Raw genomic sequence first — 22,119 nt, forward strand, 5'->3', positions numbered from 1 at the left:
TAGGTTTCTAATTTGCAAATGAGGCTAATAGTATCTACCCCATCATATAATACACTGAAATCACATAACACAATACCTAGCATCCACTGTCACCCACTTGCAGAATAGGTAAGCACAAGGAAGGAGCATTTAGGTCTAGGATCCAGCTAATATAAAATTCTACCATGGTACTAGCAATATTAATTTCTACCATGAACAAGATTAGCTGAGTGAAGGAATGCAATAAGTTATAATAGGCTAATTACATGGTGGTAAAGTAGATGCATAAACATAAGAGACAAGATACACCTTTACCAAGCTACCCATTGGGTACCTCAATAGCCTTGTCATTTCACACAGTCTTTGCAGGGAAGATCTTAACTGCATCCACCTTCTCCTCAAGGGAAGCTGCTCCCAAAAGCCCTGTGAATGCTTACATTCTATGTGCACCCAAATTATCAATCAAGTGGCAAAGGAGAATAAAAACATATTCTAACATATAAAGACTCAGAAAATCTACCTCAAATGTCACCATTATCAGGAAGTGATTATGGAATGTTTGCCACCAAAATAAAGGAGTATCTCAAACAAGAGTAAGACCTGGTATCCAAGAACCAGGTACCTATCCTGAGGGAGGGTAAATAAAAGTCCCAAGTTGATAACTGAGCCTCAGGCCTAGAGAGAACCAGCTCAGACTGGAGCAGGGGGATGCATGCCTCTAGGAGGTCAATCTGTAAGCAAAAAGGAATACATTATATGATGGAACTCTTGAAAAAAAGAGGATAATTCAAAGGAAGACATTATAAGAAAAACAGGGAAACAATTAGAGATTCTCGTCAAACTAATTACGAAAATGGACTTTTATTTACTCTCCCCTCTGAGAGGGGCCTGGTATTAGGAATGGTGATCAAGCTGGAGTTTAGTTTTAACGGCTTGGGTTAAAATTTTGTAATGAAAATATCTTTTTATATTGTATGTATGACTAATGGTAAATTTAAAACATTATAATTAATTCATAAATTTCAATCCAAGAGCTTAGAGTTGGTTGTTTGATGAAAAAGTCAATAAAATAAATAACCAAATAAAAATTAAGAAATTTCACATATACAAAATTTGAAGTAAGAAAAGGACATAATTACAGACACAAAGAAAATGAAAATAATTATAATTCCCTTGGAGACACATCAGCTGTCAATCTCCTCCTCCAACTTCTGACACAGGTATAAGCTACCTGGCCAAGTTGGGGTCTAGTCAGCACTGCAAATATATAGATCAGTCTCCTGCCTCTGTGATCAAACCAGGGCTTTCACTGAACTAATTAATTCTGTAAGCTATTATCTGATCTTGGAACTAGTTACTAGCTGTTGAGTTGAGAAGGGAATTCGACATCCATTAAGTAGACAGAGAGTTAGGCTAAGAGCAAGCCACTTATCCTCTCAGCTAGCAAACCTTGATCAGAACATATTTGTACCTTGTTTAAGGATGAGAAAACATGCAATCTATAAATATACTACAGAACAGGGAGAAGGAAACAGAAGTCAGGAAACTTAGAGGCAATACCTACTTCTGAAAGTAATCCACTGCAGATTCTAGAGGAAAAGTAAGAACAAATATCTTGCCATACTAAAACACAAGAAGACACAGCTTCCATAATTTAAAACCACAAAGACATAGCTTCTAAAATTTAAGACTGGAAAGGGCATACACAAGGTGAAATGATAATTCAGCTGGATGAAATAGAAAAGAATAATTATAAGAAAACTTAACACATAACAAGAGATGATCAGTTTGTGTGTGTATGGGTTCCAATAAAGCCTTACAAAAACAGACAGGAGACCAGACTACCCAAGGGCCATAGTTTGCCCACTCCTGATGTAGATGGTCACCCACTGTGCCTTTCACGGGGTTTCAAAAGATGACCAGTTTTTAAGGTGGTGAAGAAAGGTCTGGCCTTTCTTCTTGCTCCTTTCAGAAATTGCTGCAAATAATTAAAGACAGAGTACAATTAAGCTGGAAGACATCTGAAGCCATGAAACCACAAAATAGAAGTATAGTTAATATAAAACAGGTATCAAAAGATAAAAAGAGTGGATGCTCATGGCTGGCAGATTTCAGAAAAGTCCAAGAAGACATACTTCCTCATATCTTATACCTCCACATCGTCCCCATTTTTTATATCAAAGTCTAATTATTCCTCCTACTTCAGCCTCCCAAAGTGCTGGGATTACAGGCATGAACCACTGTGCCTGGCATTGTTTCTTTCTTCTATCAAGGTGCAAGTATTACACTTTGATATGAAAAACAGTCATTCATTCATTATAACAACGGGATCAGGGTATACAAGCTAGCATCGGTGGTTTTACTGGACTCCTTTCAACACAAGTCTCAAGAGGTAGGAAAGATGGGACCAGAAGAAATAATCAAATTGACAAGTCATTTTTGCACTGTAAGTCTGTTTTGTAAGGTGGGGAGAGGAGGAAAGAAATTCTGAAATGTAAACAACTCTGCAGCTTTGATTTTGATGGGCTGGAGAGAAGTAAAGGCTGAAAACTCACACATACAATCAATACCTTTCATAAGATAATTCCTGCTAATCTAAAACTCACTCCTAATGCCTCATCAATATTAATATATCTACATAAACTTTCTGCGAAAAGTTTATTTAGAACAAACTCACCTTAATGATAAATAATAAGCAAAAAGGATCAAGATACTACAAGATAAAAGGAAGAAAGGAATAACAAGGCCAGGTGCAGTGGCTCATACTGGTAATCCCAGCCCTTTGGGAAGCTGAGGTTGGAGGATTGCTTGAGCTTGGGAGTTCAAGACCAGCCTGGGCAACAAAGCAAGACCGTCTCTACAAAAAATAAAAAAGTTAGCTTGGCATGATGGTGCATGCCTGTAGTCCCACTACTTGGGAGGCTGAGGTGGGAGGATTGCTTGAGCCCAGGAGGTTGAGGCTGCAGTGAGCCATGATCGCACCACTTACTCCACCCTGGGCAACAGAGTGAGACCCTGTCTCACAAAAAGAGAAAGGAACAAAAAAAAAAAATAAAAGAAGAGCAGTAATCAAAAAAATGTTGCCATGGAGAAGATAAAACTTGTAACCAAACATATCACCATAATCTAATGAGATGACCACATCTGAAAAACCAAAGTCTAATGTAGAATTAGCTATAAGAATTTATAGAAGACATATGGGTCAATGGTACAGAATGGAGAGTTCAGAAATAAACTTTCACATTTATGGTCAATTGATTTTCAACAAGGGTGTCAAGATGACTTAATGGGAAAAGAATCATATTTTCAACAAATGGTGCCAGGACAACTGGATGTTTACATGCAAAAAATAAAAAAGGGGTTAGACCTCTTCTTCACACCATACACAAAATTTATTCAAACTAGATCATAGACATATATGTAACAGCTACAACTATCAAACTCCTAGAAGAAAATATGGAAGTAAATGTGGCCTTGGGCTAGACAAAGCCTTCCTAGATGTGACATCAAAAGTGCACGTGACACAAGAATAAAAAGATAAATTTTATATCATCTATGAGTTCATCAATTAACTCAACAACCCAGGAAACAATTATTGAAGTAAAAATAGGTCAATAAATGTCAACAAAACTGAACAACTAGAAGGAAAAATAGTTAGAAAACAAACTAGAACAGCATATTCAAGAGCTGTGTGACAAAATTGAACAGTATAACATTTGTAAATGCAATACCAGAAGAAGAGAAAGAATTAGAAGCAATATTTGAAGACACAGATATTTTTCAAAATTAATGAGATACCAAATTACAGATTGAATAAGCCTAGAGAATGCCAAAGTAAAACACACACACACACACACACACACACACACACACACGAAAATCAAAGTAAAGAGCTTGAAGCCATCCAGATTTTTTTAAAAAGATACATTATATACAGTTGAACGCAAATGGGAATTACAACAAACTTATTGTGAAAAACTATGCAAGCAGAAACAATGGAGTGGCATTTTTAAAGTGTTGAGGGAAAAACCAATAAAATAAAATGTAATAAAACAAAAACAACAACCACAAACCCAGAATTCTATACACAGTGAAGATATAATTCAAAAACAGAAATAAAGACTTTTCAGAGAAGCAAAAACTGACAAAATTAATTAACCAACAGACTTGCACTACAGAAAATGTTAAAAAAGACACACTGTAAATATAAGGATAGAGATAGGTTGAAAAGAAAAGAATGGGAAATATATACCACACAAACATTAACCAAAATAAATATGATAGTGCAGGTGTATAAATTTTAGACAATACAGACGTTTAAGGCAACAAGTACTACTTCAGACAAAAAGGACATTTCACAAAGATGAAAGAATTGATTTAATAAGAATATAATCATAAAGTTGTAAGCACCTGATTTAAATTGCCTCATTTATTTTGAAACATTCTTACTAACAAATACAAAAATCAAAATAACAAACTCAACAATCATAGAGATGTCACAGCTTCCTCCATGTCTGTAAGAAACATAAAATATCAGGAAGTTTATAAGGATTTTAAAAACATGATAAAGCAACTTGACATAATAGGCAAATATATGACACTCTACCCAACAACAGCAAAGACATATTTGTTTCAAATGCAGTGGGCCATTAATCAAATTAAATTATTTACTGGGCATATAGCAAGTCTCAACAAATTTCAAATGATTGAAATAATATAGAGTATGTTATGTGATCACAGTAAAACAAATAAATCAGCAACAGAGAGAGCGCCAGAAAATCGCCATATGTTGGGAAATTAAGTAAAACACTGTAAAATGACTATGAATAAAACAAGAAATAACGTAAAATTTATAAAATATTTTAAACTCAATGATAATAAAAATATGACTCATCAAAATTTGTGATATGGGGTTAAAGCACTATATAAAGGGAAATTTATAGCTTTGTATGAACTTTTAAAAAGTAAGAAATGTTGAAAATCAATAAACCAAGTTTTAATCTCAAGAAGTCAAGAAGAAAAAGAAAACTGAATCCAGAGAAAGAATTGGAATAATAACAAAAGACCAGAAATAAATGAAATGAAAAGCAAAATAAAAATAAAAATTCAACATAGAAAATAAACAAAGCAAAAAAAATTTTTTAATTCCATGACCTGCTGAACAAAGCAAAAATTTGATCCTATTATTAGTAAATTTGATGAACTTATAACAAAGGTGATAAACTTAAAATAGATAAAATATAAATAACAATATCAGGTATGAAAATGGAGACATCAGTACAGACATTATAAGGATGATAAAAGAACATTACAAATAACTTACTTCAAGTAAATTAAACAACTTAGATGAAAGGGACATATTTCTAGAAAAACACAATTGACAAAAACTGATACCAGAAGAAATAGAAAATAACATTAAATACCAAAGAATAAATTTTACAAAAATGTGCAAGACCTGTACACTAAAATTTTACAAAAACGTTGCCAAGAGAAAATTTAAAAGATGTAAATAAATAAATAAACCATGCTCATGGACAGGAATACTCAATATTGTCAAGATGTATGCTCACCCAAATTGATCTGCAGAGTCAATGTAATCCCTATCAAAACCTCAGAAGATATTTTTATTGATAAAATTGACAAGATGATTCTAAAATTTATATAAAAACCCAAAGAGAGCAAAGTTGGAGGAATTATACTAACAAATACTAAAACTTACTATAAGATAGTATGTTACTGGTACAAAGATAGACCAATAAGTCAATGGAATATAAGAGATCAGGGGTTGGCAAACTTTTTCTGTAAAAAGCAACATAGTAAATATTTTAGGTTTGTAGACACATATGGTGCATGATACATACTCTTATTTGTTTTTTTGCTTTTTTTGTGTGTGTGTGACAATTCTTTAAAAATGTAAAAAAATTCTTAGCTCAATGCCATATAAAAACAGGATGCAAATTTGGCTTGTGGATCATAACCTACCCCTGAAATAGAGTACAGAAACAAAGATACAGTGATATGGTTATCAGATTCATGGCAAAGACAACAGTGCAATTCAGTGAGGAAATTATTTTTTTCCAACAATTGGTGCTAAAGCAATTAAATATCCATATGGAAAAATGAACTTTTATCTGCATCACTCCATCAAAATTAATTAAAAATGAATCATACACTTAATTGTGAACAACACAGCAATCAGACTTCCAGAAGAAAATATTTAAAATATGTAGAAAGAAAATATAGAAGGATGGCATCATGTTCTTAGGATAGGTAAAAATTTCTGAAACAGAATACAAAAGGCACTAACCATAAAAAACTGAAAAATAAGAATTAATTAAATGTAAGAACTTCTATTAACCATAATGCACCCTTAAAGGAGTGAAAAGACAAACCACAGACTGGGAGAAAACATTCAAAATATGCAAATCCAACCAAGGACTTGTATCTAGGCAAAATAAAGACCCATTCCGACCAAAAACTGACAGAGAACTTTCTACCAGCCAACCCACACTGAAGGAAGTTCCAAATAAGTTTCTTCAGACAAAAAGAAAATGATCATAGACGGAAGCAAGAAATGCAGAAAAGAATGAAAGAAATGAAAGGTGTAAATATATATATATATACATATATATAAATGATATTGATTCTATAAAACAATAATAATGTCTTACAGGGTTTAAAATATATATAAAATTCAAATAAATGACAAGAGCACAAAAGGTAGGAGTGAGAAAATGGAGTCACGTTGTTTGAAAGTCTTTGCATCGGGAGCCAAGATGACCGAATAGGAACAGCTCCAATCTACAGCTCCCAGTGCGAGCGACGCAGAAGACGGGTGATTTCTGCATTTCCAACTGAGGTACCAGGTTCATCTCACTGGGGAGTGCCGGACAGTGGGCGCAGGACAGTGGGTGCAGCACACCGTGCATGAGCCAAAGCAGGGCGAGGCATCGCCTCACTCAGGAAGCACTAGGGGTCAGGGAATTCCCTTTCCTAGTCAAAGAAAGGGGTGACAGACGGCACCTGGAAAATCGGGTCACTCCCACCCTAATACTGCGCTCTTCCAACGGGCTTAACAAACAGCACACCTGGAGATTATATCCTGCACCTGGCTCAGAGGGTCATACGCCCACGGAGCCTCACTCATTGCTAGCACAGCAGTCTGAGATCAAACTGCAAGGCAGCAACGAGGCTGCGGGAGGGGCGACCGCCATTGCTCCGGCTTGAGTAGGTAAATAAAGCAGCCGGGAAGCTCGAACTGGGTGGAGCCCCCCACAGCTCAAGGAGGCCTGCCTGCCTCTGTAGGCTCCACCTCTGGGGGCAGGGCACAGACAAACAAAAGATAGCAATAACCTCTGCAGACTTAAATGTCCCTGTCTGATAGCTTTGAAGAGAGTAGTGGTTCTCCCAGCATGCAGCTTGAGATCTGAGAACGGGCAGACCGCCTCCTCAAGTGGGTCCCTGACTCCCGAGTACCCTAACTGGGAGGCACCCCCCAGTAGGGGCAGACTGACACCTCACACGGCCGGGTACTCCTCTGAGACAAAACTTCCAGAGGAATGATCAGACAGCAGCATTTGCGGTTCACCAATATCCGCTGTTCTGCAGCCTCCACTGCTGATACCCAGGCAAACAGGGTCTGGAGTGGACCTCCAGTAAACTCCAACAGACCTGCAGCTGAGGGTCCTGTCTGTTAAAAGGAAAACTAACAAACAGAAAGGACATCCACACCAAAAACCAATCTGTACGTCACCATCATCAAAGACCAAAGGTAGATAAAAACACAAAGATGGGGAAAAAACAGAGCAGAAAAACTGAAAACTCTAAAAATCAGAGCACCTCTCCTCCTCCAAAGGAACGCAGCTCCTCACCAGCAATGGAACAAAGCTGGACGGAGAATGACTTTGATGAGTTGAGAGAGGAAGGCTTCAGAAGATCAAACTACTCCGAGCTAAAGGAGGAAGTTCGAACCAATGGCAAAGAAGTTAAAAACTTTGAAAAAAAATTAGACGAATGGACAACTAGAATAACCAATGCAGAGAAGTCCTTAAAGGACCTGATGGAGCTGAAAACCATGGCACGAGAACTACGTGATGAATGCACAAGCCTCAGTAACCAATACGATCAACTGGAAGAAAGGGTATCAGCGATGGAAGATGAAATGAATAAAATGAAGTGTGAAGATAAATTTAGAGAAAAAAAATAAAAAGAAACGAACAAAGCCTCCAAGAAATATGGGACTATGTGAAAAGACCAAATCTACATCTGATTGGTGTACCTGAAAGTCACGGGGAGAATGGAACCAAGTTGGAAAACACTCTGTAGGGTATTATCCAGGAGAACTTGCCCAATCTAGCAAGGCAGGCCAACATTCAGATTCAGGAAATACAGAGAACGCCACAAAGATACTCCTCGAGAAGAGCAACTCCAAGACACATAATTGTCACATTCACCAAAGTTGAAAGGCAGGAAAAAATGTTAAGGGCAGCCAGAGAGAAAGGTCGGGTTACCCACAAAGGGAAGCCCATCAAACTAACAGCTGATCTCTCGGCAGAAACTCTACAAGCCAGAAGAGAGTAGGGGCCAATATTCAACATTCTTAGAGAAAAGAATTTTCAATCCAGAATTTCATATCCAGCCAAACTAAGCTTCATAAATGAAGGAGAAATAAAATCCTTTACAGACAAGCAAATGCTGAGACATTTTGTCACCACCAGGCCTGCCCTAAAAGAGCTCCTGAAGGAAGCACTAAACATGGAAAGGAACACCCGGTACCAGCCACTGCAAAAACATACCAAATTGTAAAGACCATCAAGGCTAGGAAGAAACTGCATCAACTAACGAGCAAAATAACCAGCTAACATCATAATGACAGGATCAAATTCACAAATAACAATACTAACCTTAAATGTAAATGGGCTAAATGCTCCAATTAAAAGACAGACTGGCTAATTGGATAAAGAGTCAAGACGCATCACTGTGCTGTATTCAGGAAACCCATCTCACCTGCAGAGACACACATAGGCTCAAAATAAAGGGATGGAGGAAGATCTACCAAGCAAATGGAAAACAAAAAAAGGCAGGGATTGCAATCCTTGTTTCGGATAAAACAGACTTTAAACCAACAAAGATAAAAAGAGACAAAGAAGGCCATTACGTAATGGTAAAGGGATCAATTCAACAAGAAGAACTAACTATCCTAAATATATATGCACCCAATACAGGAGCACCCAGATTCATAAAGCAAGTCCTGAGTGACCTACAAAGAGACTTAGACTCCCATACAATAATAATGGGAGACTTTAACAACCCACTGTCAACATTAGGCAGATCAACAAGACAAAAGTTAACAAGGATACCCAGGAATTGAACTCAGCTCTGCACCAAGCAGACCTAATAGACATCTACAGAACTCTCCACCCCAAATCAACAGAATATACATTCTTTTCAGCACCACACTGCACCTATTCCAAAATTGACCACATAGTTGGAAGTAAAGCACTCTTCAGCAAATGTAAAAGAACAGAAATTATAACAAACTGTCTCTCAGACCACAGTGCAATCAAACTAGAACTCAGGATTAAGAAACTCACTCAAAACCGCTCAACTACATGGGAACTGGACAACCTGCTCCTGAATGACTACAAGTTAAATATAGAAATGAAGGCAGAAATAAAGATGTTCTTTGAAACCAACAAGAACAAAGACACAACATACCAGAATCTCTGGGACACATTCAAAGCAGTGTGTAGATGGAAATTTATAGCACTAAATGCCCACAAGAGAAAGCAAGAAAGATGTAAAATTGACACCCTAACATCCAATTAAAAGAACTAAAGAAGCAAGAGCAAACACATTCAAAAGCTAGCAGAAGGCAAGAAATAATTAAGATCAGAGCAGAACTGAAAGAGATACAGACACAAAAAACCCTTCAAAAAATCAATGAATACAGGATCTGGTTTTTTGGAAAGATCAACAAAATTGATAGACCACTAGCAAGACTAATAAAGAAGAAAAGAGAGAAGAATCAAATAGACACAATAAAAAATGACAAAGCGGATATCACCACCGATTCCACAGAAATACAAACTACCATCAGAGAATACTACAAACACCTCTACACAAATAAACTAGAAAATCTAGAAGAAATGGATAAATTCCTCGACACATACACCCTCCCGAGAATAAACCAGAAAGAAGTTGAATCTCTGAATAGACCAATAACAGGCTCTGAAATTGAGGCAATAATTAATAGCTTACCAATGAAAAAAAGTCCAGGACCAGAGGGCTTCACAGACGAATTCTACCAGAGGTACAAGGAGGAGCTGGTACCATTCCTTCTGAAACTATTCCAATCAATAGAAAAAGAGGGATTCCTCCCTAACTCATTTTATGAGGCCAGCATCATCCTGATACCAAAGCCTGGCAGAGACACAACAAAAAAAAGAGAATTTTAGACCAATATCCCTGATGAACATTGATGCAAAAATCCTCAATAAAATACTGGCAAACTGAATCCAGCAGCACATCAAAAAGCTTATCCACCATGATCAATTGGGCTTCATCCCTGGGATGCAAGGCTGGTTCAACATACAAAAATCAATAAACGTAATCCAGCATATAAACAGAACCAAAGACAAAAACCACATGATTATCTCAATAGATGCAGAAAAGGCCTTTGACAAAATTCAATAGCCCTTCATGCTAAAAACTCTCAATAAATTAGGTATTGATGGGACGTATCTCAAAATGATAAGAGCTATCTATGACAAACCCACAGTCAATATCATACTGAATGGACAAAAACTGGAAGCATTCCCTTTGAAAACTGGCACAAGACAGGGATGCCCTCTCTCACCACTCTATTCAACATAGTATTGGAAGTTCTGGCCAGGGCAATCAGGCAGGAGAAGGAAATAAAGGGCATTCAATTAGGAAAAGAGGAAGTGAAATTATCCCTGTTTGCAGATGACACGATTGTATATTTAGAAAACCCCATCGTCTCAGCCCAAAATCTCCTTAAGCTGATAAGCAACTTCAGCAAAGTCTCAGGATACAAAATCAATGTACAAAAATCACAAGCATTCTTATACACCAATAACAGACAAACAGAGAGCCAAATCATGAGTGAACTCCCATTCACAATTACTTCAAAGAGAATAAAATACTTAGGAATACAACTTACAAGGGATGTGAAGGACCTCTTCAAGGAGAACTACAAACCACTGCTCAATGAAATAAAAAACGATACAAACAAATGGAAGAACATTCCATACTCATGGGTAGGAAGAATCAGTATTGTGAAAATGGCCATACTGCCCAAGGTAATTTATAGATTCAATGCCATCCCCATCAAGCTACCAATGACTTTCTTCACAGAATTGGAAAAAACTACTTTAAAGTTCATATGGAACCAAAAAAGAGCCTGCATTGCCAGTCAATCCTAAGCCAAAAGAACAAAGCTGGTGGCATCAGGCTACCTGACTTCAAACTATACTATAAGGCTACAGTAACCAAAACAGCATGGTACTGGTACCAAAACAGAGATACAGATCAATGGAACAGAACAGAGCCCTCAGAAATAATGCCACATATCTACAACTATCTGATCTTTGACAAACCTGAGAAAAACAAGCAATGGGGAAAGGATTCCCTATTTAATAAATGGTGCTGGGAAAACTGGCTAGCCATATGGAGAAAGCTGAAACTGGATCCCTTCCTTACACCTTACAAAAATTAATTCAAGATGGATTAAAGATTTATATGTTACACCTAAAAGCATAAAAACCCTAGAAGAAAACCTAGGCAATACCATTCAGGACATAGGCATGTGTAAGGGCTTCATGTCTAAAACACCAAAAGCAATGGCAACAGAAGCCAAAATTGACAAATGGGATCTAATTAAACTAAAGAGCTTCTGCACAGCAAAAGAAACCACCATCAGAGTGAACAGGCAACCTACAGAATGGGAGAAAATTTTGCAACCTACTCATCTGACAAAGGGCTAATATCCAGAATCTACAATGAACTCCAACAAATTTACAAGAAAAAAACAAACAACCCCATTAAAAAGTGGGCAAAGGATATGAACAGACACTTCTCAAAAGAAGACATTTATGCAGCCAACAGACACATGAAAAAATGCTCATCATCACTGGTCATCAAAGAAATGCAAATCAAAACCACAATGAGATACCATCTTACACCAGTTAGAATGGCGATCATTAAAAAGTCAGGAAACAACAGGTGCTGGAGAGGATGTGGAGAAATAGGAACACTTTTACACTGTTGGTGGGACTGTAAACTAGTTCAACCATTGTGGAAGACAGTGTGGTGATTCCTCAAGGATCTAGAACTAGAAATACCATTTGACCCAGCCATCCCATTACTGGGTATATACCCAAAGGACTATAAATCATGCTGCTATAAAGACACATGCACACGTATGTTTATTGCGGCACTATTCACAATAGCAAAGACTTGGAACCAACCCAAATGTTCAACAATGATAGACTGGATTAAGAAAATGTGGCACATATACACCATGGAATACTATGCAGCCATAAAAAAGGATGAGTTCATGTCCTTTGTAGGGACATGGATGAAGCTGGAAACCATCATTCTCAGCAAACTACCGCAAGGACAAAAAACCAAACAATGCATGTTCTCACTCATAGGTGGGAATTGAACAATGAGAACACATGGACACAGGAAGGGGAACATCAGACACCAGGGACTGTTGTGTGGTGGGGGGAGGGGGGAGGGATAGCATTAGGAGATATACCTAATGCTAAATGACGAGTTAATGGGTGCAGCACACCAACATGGCACATGTATACATAGGTAACAAACCTGCACGTTGTGCACATGTACCCTAAAACTTAAAGTATAATAATAATAATAATAATAATAATAATAATAAAAAGAAAGTGTTTTCATTGTCTGGGAAGTGGTAACAAATTAAATTAGACTTTAGTAAGTCAAGAATGCACGCCGTAACCTTTAAGATATCCTATATGAACACAGTAGAAGAATGTAAACTAACAAATGAATAGAGTGAAAATGAAATAATAAAATAATAATAAATAATAAAAACGACTCAATTCCAAAGGAAAGAAAGCAGAGAAAACTGATAATAAAACAGGTGGGACAACTAGAAAGCAAATAATAAGATGTGAGATTTAAATCCAAATATATCAGTAAACACACTGAATGTAAAGGATCAATTACATCAACTAAAAGATCAATATTATGAGACTGGGTAATAAAATAAAAACCAATTATTTGTTGTTTACAAGAGATGCATTTAACTATAAGAATGGGGAAAAACTGAAAATAAAAGTAAGAAAAAAAGAAATACTGTACACAAACTAAAATAAAGCATATGTAATAATATCAGACAAAGTAGATTTTAAGATGATGAACATTAGTAGATTTAAGGAGGAACATTTTATAATGATAAAAAGGCGCATACCCCAAATGATACAACAATTATAAATTTGTACATACTAGTAATACAGTCTCAAAATATATTCAGAAATTGACAGAATTAGATAGATAAAAACACAATATAGTAGGAGGTAACATATCACTCTAACTTATAGAAGAAACAAAACTTAATTGGATTTTTTATGTAGAAAATCAAAAGAGTCTATTATAATTTATTTAAAATGTTATCAAGTTTTCTGGAGAAAGTCAATATCCAAAATTACTTATGTCTATATAAAGCATCAAATAAAGTAATGTAAAAATTACCAACAATAGCATTAAAATATCTAATAAGCATGAATAAAATTAACAAAGATTTGCAATACTTCTATGGGGAAAATTATAAAATCTTATTGAGGAATATTAAAGGAATCCTAAATAAATTGAGAGGATTAGAAAGAAGAAGAGGTTTAAGTACTGAGGAGCCCTGAAACACAGAGCGTGCAAAGGAGCTGTCAGTAAGAAAGGAGAACCAAAGACAGTGGTTTTCTAGACGCCAAGTGAAGAAAGTTTCAAGAAGAAAGTGACCAACTCCATCAATTGATGCTGAGAGGTCTGGTAAGTCAAGGTTTGGGAATTGTTGAAATTGGCAAGATAGAGGTCAATTGTGAATTATTCCTTGAAAAGAACTTGTTCAGTGGAATAGTGGAAATGAAAGCCTCAATTGTACCCCCAAGTATACTAGGACACAAAATTATGATTTTTATTTTATTTTATTTTATTTTGAGATGGAATCTTGCTCTTGTTGCTCAGGCTGGAGGGCAATGGCATGATATCGGCTCACTGCAACCTCTGCCTCTGGGGTTCAAGTGATTCTCCTGCCTCAGCCTCCCGAACAGCTGGGATTACAGGCACACACCACCACGCCCAGCTAATTTTGTATTTTTAATAGAGACTGGGTTTCTCCATGTTGGCCAGGCTGGTCTCGAACTCCTGACCTCAGGTGATCCGCCCGCCTTGGCCTCCCAAAGTGCTGGGATTACAGGTGTGAGCCTCCAAGCCTGGCCAAAATTATGATTCTTATGGGCAAGTTTTCTCAAATCTTCAAGAAATCCATGGTTTCTGGATTATTTAAACTGTTTCAGAACATAGAAAAAATGGTATGCTTGTGATTTCTGTACAAAGCTAGTATAATTCTAATATTAAAAATATTAAAATGGCATAAAAAGGCAAATGAGTTAATCTCATTTATTAATAGATGTACATTATTCTAAATAAAATATAAAAATAGTGATTAACAGTACATTAAAGGAGTAATATACCCTCAGCTCATATTCTAAGGTAATTCTCAGAAGACAAAGTTTGATTTGCTTTTTTAGAAAGCAGAAATATTGTTAAATATATATACCTCTCTTCCACCCATTCTCTCAATATTATATCACAAGTTTTGGTTAAATCAATTTCCGGTATTCATATCATTATGTAAATATTTGTTCACAGATGAGCCATGTAGTGTACTATGCTTAAATATTTTTCTTGTAAAATTTTCATTTATGCTGGGGTTAATAATTGGCTCATTTTTTGTTTTACTAGTTTTTCTGTATACTTATTACTACTTCACCCTTAAACTGACAGAACCATGAAACTCCTTTCAACACAATGATCTTATCATCTGCCAAATCAGCTCAATTTCTCCTGTATTTTCATTGCCTTAAGACTTTGTTTTTCTTCTCCCATATAGACTGGTTGCTCACTAAGCCTGCTACACAGGTGTTAGTCTGGAATCTTCATTCCCTCCTCCTGGGAATGTGCTTTGCCTGTCTATTGTATTGCATAGCCTGAATCCTGGATCCCAAGATTTTCCTTTTCATTGATTCACTTTATCATCTTGGTAGAGCACATCCTCTAGTATTTTCCCAAGAATATAAAAATTGTATAGGAGATAAATTTTTCAGAGTTTGCTGACAAGTTTTGTAGAGAAGTGGCAGGCAATGATCATCCCAGAACAAAAAGGGGGAAGAGAAAACAGCAGAAGTCTAAAGACTTTTTTCTAACCCATTTTCTCATTGTTGCCTACAATGCCCTGCTCTTCATTTTGCAGCCACCCACCTCCCCTACATACATATCATTTCAATACAACCATAAAAAGGGGCAGCTGTTGTGGAAAACATTTTGGCAGTTAGTTCCTGAAAAAGTTAAACATAGAATTTCCATATGACCCAGAAATTCTACTCCTGAGTACATACCTCAAATAATTGAAAACAAGTGTTTAAACAAATACTTGTACATGAATTTTCATAACAGCACTACTCCCAGCAGCCAAAAGGTGAAAATGACCCATCTATTCATCAATAGATGAGTGGATAAGCAAAATGTCGTCTATCTATACAATGGACTACTATTCATCCATAAAAAGAATGATGTACTGATACATGCTACAATGTGAATGAACCTTGAAAACAATATGCTAAGTGAAATAAATCAGATACAGAGGGCAAATATTGTATGATTGCTTTTATATGAAACGTCCAGAATAGAGAAATCTATAGACAGAAAGTAGATCAGCAGTTGCCAGGGGCTGGGGGAGGAGGAAATAGGGAGTGACTTCTTAATGCGTATGGGGTTTCAATAAAATAAACAAATAAAAGGGACCAGACTTTATCATATTAAACACAGGAAATCTTCTTTAGACATTTTGTTTAGTTTGAGGTTTGTAATCGATGATACTATATTAAAATTTTCCATCAAAGAATATAAAACAGTTTTAATTTGTCTTTAGAAGTAAGTGATCACCAAAGTAGCTTAAATCTTTCTCAAATTATTGATATCTAATATTTTTCTCTGCCTACACAAACACACACACATTTTCTCTCTTTGTTTTAGACAATTACAACCATATTATGCATATTATTCTGTAATAGGTTTATTATAGTATATGTGTTTTTCCACCTAGTTGTGAATATTTTCAATGTCATTAGATATTCTTCCATTTAATTATTTTTAATGGCTTCATAGGATTCTTTTCTTAATTTATTATTATACTTTAAGTTTTAGGGTACATGTGCACAACGTGCAGGTTTGTTACATATGTATACATGTGCCATGTTGGTGTGCTGTGCCCATTAACTCGTCATTTAGCATTAGGTATATATAGGATTCTTATAATATGGACAAGCCACACTTAACTAATCCCCTATTGTTGGACATTTACATTTCCTCCAAGTGTTTACTAGTACCTTTATAGGTAGTTCTGCCATATATACCCTTGTATACCATCTTTTTGCATATGTTTATTTATTATTTATGTATTTATTTATTTATTTTGAGACAGAGTCTCACTCTGTCGCCCAGGCTGGGGTGCAGTGGCACGGTCTTGGCTCACTGCAAACTCCGCCTCTTGGGCTCAAGCAATTCTCCTGCCTCAGCCTCCTGAGTAGCTGGGATTACGGGTGCCCACCACCTCGCCCAGCTAATTTTTTTGTATTTTAGTAAAGACGGGGTTTTGCCATGTTGGCCAGGCTGGTCTCAAACTCCTGACTCAGGTGATCTGCCTGCCTCGGCCTCCCAAAGTGCTGGGATTACAGGCGTGAGCCACCATGTCCGGCACATTCATTTATTTTTACATATTTTTAAAGTTTCTACTATATGTCAGGCACCATACGTATTGGGGATATGGTGATTAACAAGATAGACTAGGTCTCTGCTCTCAGAGAGCTATTGGGACACAGATAAAGACATAAACACATAAACACAAATAAGCAAGATACTTTCAGAGATTTTACTGGGGTTCTTCCAGGTTCCTCACTGACTTCCCAGAAAAATACATCACTTGAAGTAATATAAGTTTCCAGGTATGAAAGTAAATGTGTGATTATGTATGATGACATTAGTTTTTATTCTCTAGAAACTTCCCCATGAGCACTCATCTCCAGAAATGCCACAAGAGTAAGACAGTAACTACAATCTGCAGGTAGTTTTATGTTCTTCCCTCTGTAGATGATGGGGGTTGGAGGGGGCAGGAAGCACGCAGTGGTCTAGTGCTTGTTAGTAAGCTGTGTGAACATGGAAGTCTGTGTTGGACTTAGAGTTGATGGTCTCTAAAGCCTTGCAGTGGTTATTGATGGAGAGAGAGGAAGAGATGCTGAGAGCCACATTCGTTCTGGAGGTCTCATAGTGGTTTGGGGATATATGCGCAGAAGATTACTATGCATTTCCCAAGGTCTTCTAGATGGTATTTATCCAGCAATACCAATGTTCACAAGGCACACACAAATATTCACAAGACTTCTGAAAATGAGGTTCACATGTTCATTGCATGTTTAAATGTATGTTTACAACTACAGTTTAGCAAACACATTTGAAAATTTGGCTTTTTAGTGGGCTTGAGGTGTACTCCAATGTGACACCAGCTGTGGTGGCCATGGGAGTGCCCGTGCCCCTCCTTCCTGAACTCCAGGTGATGCAGTGCAGGGAAACTCAGCTTCCACTTGGGAAAAGGAGAGGGAAGAGTACAGAGGACTTTGTCTTGCAACTTGGATACCAGCTCAACCACAGTAAAATAAAGCACCAGGCAGATTCCTGAAACCCCCAATCCTAGGCCTTTGCTACTGGATGGCATTTCCAGACTCACCCCGGGCCAGAAGGGGATTCACTGCCCTGAAGGGATAGACCAAGTCCAGGCAAGATTTACCACCTGATGACTAAAGTGGCCTTGGGCCTTGAATAAACAGCAGCAGTAACTGGGCAGTAGCAGTCATGGGCCTTGGGGAGCCTAGGTATTGCACTAGCCTGAGAGACTATGGGATTCAGGTGCAACCCACCACAATGCCAGCTGTGGTGACCACGGAAATGTTTGCATCACCCCTCCCCCAACTCCAGGCAGGCCAGCATGGAGAGAGACTCCTGCCTGGAGGAAAGTGAGGGAAGAGAGTGACAGACTTTGCCTGGGAATCCAAGGAATTCTCCCTTATCTTCCCCAAGTCCACCAAGTCTGTATATCTAGGAGTCTGCAAAAGTTGCGGCATTCCTGGGCTTAGGGTACCCCCAAGTGCTGAAATGACCACAGTCATCTAAGTAACAACACTCAATCCCCTTTGAATTTTTGGAGAGCCCTCTCAAGGATGGGTACAAATAAGCCCAGCCTGTGAAGTTTGGAATAAATACATAACTCTTCAATGACCAGACATGAATGAACATCCGCAAGTATCAAAAACAACAAAGAAAACATGACCTCACCAAATGGACTAAATAAGGCACCAATGACCAATCTTGGAGTGATGCAGATATGTGACCTGTCAGACAGGGAATTCGAAGTAGCTGTCTTGGCAGGGTATGGTGGCTCATGCCTGTAATCCCAGCACTTTGGGAGGCCAAGGCAGGTGGATCACTTGAGACCAGGAGTTTGAAACCAGCCTGAACAATATGCCAAAACCCTGTCTCTACTATATATATATATATATACATACACACACACACACACACACACACTATATAGATAGTTTATATATATATATTATGTATATATATATCTCACTTCCCAGAAAAATACATCACTTGAAGTAATATAAGTTTCCAGGTATGAAAGTAAATGTGTGATTATGTATGATGACATTAGTTTTTATTCTCTAGTTAATATATATATTATATCTATCTATCTATCTATCTATCTGTCTGTCTGTCTGTCTGTCTATCTATCTATCTATCTATCTATCTATCTATCTATCTATCTATCTGTCTATCTATATGCTGGGTGTGGTGGCACACACCTGTAGTCCCAACTACCTGGGAGGCTGAGGTGAGAGAATCACCAAATCACCCAAGCCAGGGAAGTCGAGGCTACAGGGTTACAGAATAAGACCCTCCCATGTATATATATATATATATAGCAGTCTTGAGGAAGTTCAATGAACTTCAAGATAATGCAGAGGAGGAAATCAGAAATCTACCAGAGAAATTTAACAAAGACATTGAAATGATTTCAAAAATCAAGAAGAAATTCTAGAGCTGAAAAATTTAATAGACAAACTGAAAAATGAATGAGAGTCTTTCAACAGCAGAATTGATCAAGCAGAAGAAAGAATTAGTGAGCTTGAAGACAGGCTATATGAAAATACAGAGAGGAGAAAAAAGGAAAAAAGTTAAAAAAGAAGAAAGCATGCCTTACAAGATTTAGAAAATAGCCCAAAAAGGGCAAATCTAAGAGCTATTGCCCTTAAAGGGGATGTAGAGAAAGAGATCATGGTAGAAAGTTTATTAAAAGAAATAATAATAGAGCTCTTCCAAGATGGCCAACTAGACATAGTTAGGAAGAGTATCTCCCAACAAGAAACCAGATTATCGAGAAGACACTCCAGGCAGATCTATGGGAAGGAAGGCATTGAGAGTGGACTGAGGGAGGTTACAGACCCTGGGCTGAAGGGGAAGGAGGCTTGGAACCCTGCATGGGGGCTGCCAAGCACCAGGACTCATTCCTGGCCTTAAGTAGCTCCTGGTGAATGGATGAGTTAAATAGGCAAGGAGTGGCCCATTCTCACCACAGACCCCCAGAATCCTAGCTGCAGAAGATTCCTTGACCCCCATGGGCATTTCAACTGACAGGCAGAGCTGCTTGGAGAGGTGGAAGGGACCGAATTCCAGCCTCAGTGGAGCCTAGTGGGTTTGGTATGGGAAGGGTTGCAGTGGAGCACGGCCAGGGATGCCCATCCCCCAAGGCTCACCATGTTCCTCTAGGTGGCCTTTGTTGACTATCAGACCTGGACAGAGCAGGGCAGTCTTGCCTGTGGGATGGGGCCAGTCTGATCTGAGTGCCCTCTGTCTGCCAGCCTCTGTTGGGGCCCCTGCATGGCTCCACTCACTTGCAGTGCAGCCTTGGATGCCCAACCAGGGTACTTCCCGGTGGCCACCACCATAGCTCCTTTACTAGCAGACTCTGCCTAATCATTGGAGAGCTTCAGTAGATGGGCCTCTGCCGACTCACACCCACTCACCTGCAGCCTTCCCTCACTACTTTGCTGGCATACACTCACCCACAGCCTCCCCCCACTGCTTTGCCGATGCACAGGGCATGTGGACCTTATCATCTTGTTGCCACCAGTGCACATGCATGTGAATGTTGCCCCCACTCCTTTTCCCTCGCCAGCATATGCACACACACACCATGCTGTGATTGGCGCACATGCACCCTGCCACACTACCGCCAGAATACACACAACCATAGAGCCCACTGCCACTGCCTCAATGAAGCAATTTAGCTGGCACTGCCCACCCCCACCCCCCGCATTGGAGTGTTCTCGCCAGTGGACTGGGAACACCTCAACCCCTCCAGTGCAGCAGGTGCTTAACCTTGAAGGGCCAGAGAACAAAGCTGTGGGCCTGGTACCAGCACCCCAGGGATAGAGCACATAGCCCAGATGTGCTGAACTGAGCCTTGGCTCCCTGAAATTTTCCAGAAATGAAGCCAGTCAGCTGAACCCAATTTATATCACAGTCAAACCCTCAATGGCCTTAAAGAGTATGAAAGCAAAAAACTCCACCCAAAAAACCAGAAACTTCAAAGATTAAAGGAACATCAGCCCACACAGATGGGAAAAAAACCTGTTTAGTAATTCTGGCAACTAAAAAAGCCAGAATGTCTTCTTATATCCAAATAACTGCACTAGCTCCTCAGCAATGGCTCTTAACCAGGCTGAAATGGCTGAAATGACAGGTATAGAATTCTGAACCTGGATAGGAACAAAGATCATCGAGATTCTGGAGAAAGTGGAAACCCAATCGAAGGAATCTAAGGAATCCAATAAAACAATACAAGAGATGAAAGATGAAATAGCAATTTTAAGAAAGAACCAAACCGATCTGATAGAGTTGAAAAACTCACTACAAGAATTCCAGTAATATAATCAGAAGTATTAACAGCAGAATAGATGAAGCTGAGGAAAGAATCTCAGAGCTCAAAGACTGGTTTATTGAATCAACTCAGTCAGACAAAAATTTTAAAAAGAATGAACAAAACCTCTGAGAAATATGGGATAACTGAAGCAATCCGAAGAAAAAGAACAAAGCCAGAAGCATCATGCTACCCAACTTCAAACTATACTACAAGGCTACAGTAACCAAAACAGTATGGTACTGGTACAAAAACAGATGCATAGACCAATGGAACAGATTAGAGAACCCAGAAATAAAGCTATACATCTACAACCATCTTATCTTTGACAAAGTCAACAGAAACAAGCAATGGGGAAAGGACTTCCTATTCAATAAGTGATGCTAGGATAACTGGCTAGTTGTATGCAGAAGACTGAAACTGGACCTCTTCCTTATACCGTATACAAAAATCAACTCCAGATGGATTAAAGACTTAAACGTAAAACCTAAAACTATAAAAATCCTAGAAGAGAGCCTAGAAAATACCATTCTGGACAAAGTCCCTGACAAAGATTTCATGGCAAAGACCCCAGAAGCAATTGCAACAAAAACAAAAATTAAAAAGTGGGGCCTAATTAAACTAAAGAACTTCTGCACAGTAAAAGAAACTATCAATATCAACAGAATAACCAACCAACCAACAGAATGGGAGAAAATATTTGCAAACTAAGCATCTGATAAAGGTCGGATATCCTGAATCTATAAGAAACTTAAATTAATAAGCAAACAAAAAATGTTAAAATGGGCATAGGGCATGAACAGATACTTCTCAAAGAAGATATGCATGTG

The 22,119-nt window shown here is 38.0% G+C and overlaps 1 protein-coding gene across 1 annotated transcript in view; it reads right to left on the reverse strand.

Moving 5' to 3' along the window:
• The window catches only part of F8 (coagulation factor VIII), a 219,492-nt gene that overhangs the window by 105,778 nt on the left and 91,595 nt on the right, over positions 1 to 22,119 (reverse strand). The gene's annotated exons all lie outside the window — the stretch shown is intronic.

Source organism: Pongo abelii, chromosome X (genome assembly GCF_028885655.2).
Source record: "Pongo abelii isolate AG06213 chromosome X, NHGRI_mPonAbe1-v2.0_pri, whole genome shotgun sequence".
In the NCBI taxonomy this organism is placed as follows: Eukaryota; Metazoa; Chordata; class Mammalia; order Primates; family Hominidae; genus Pongo; species Pongo abelii.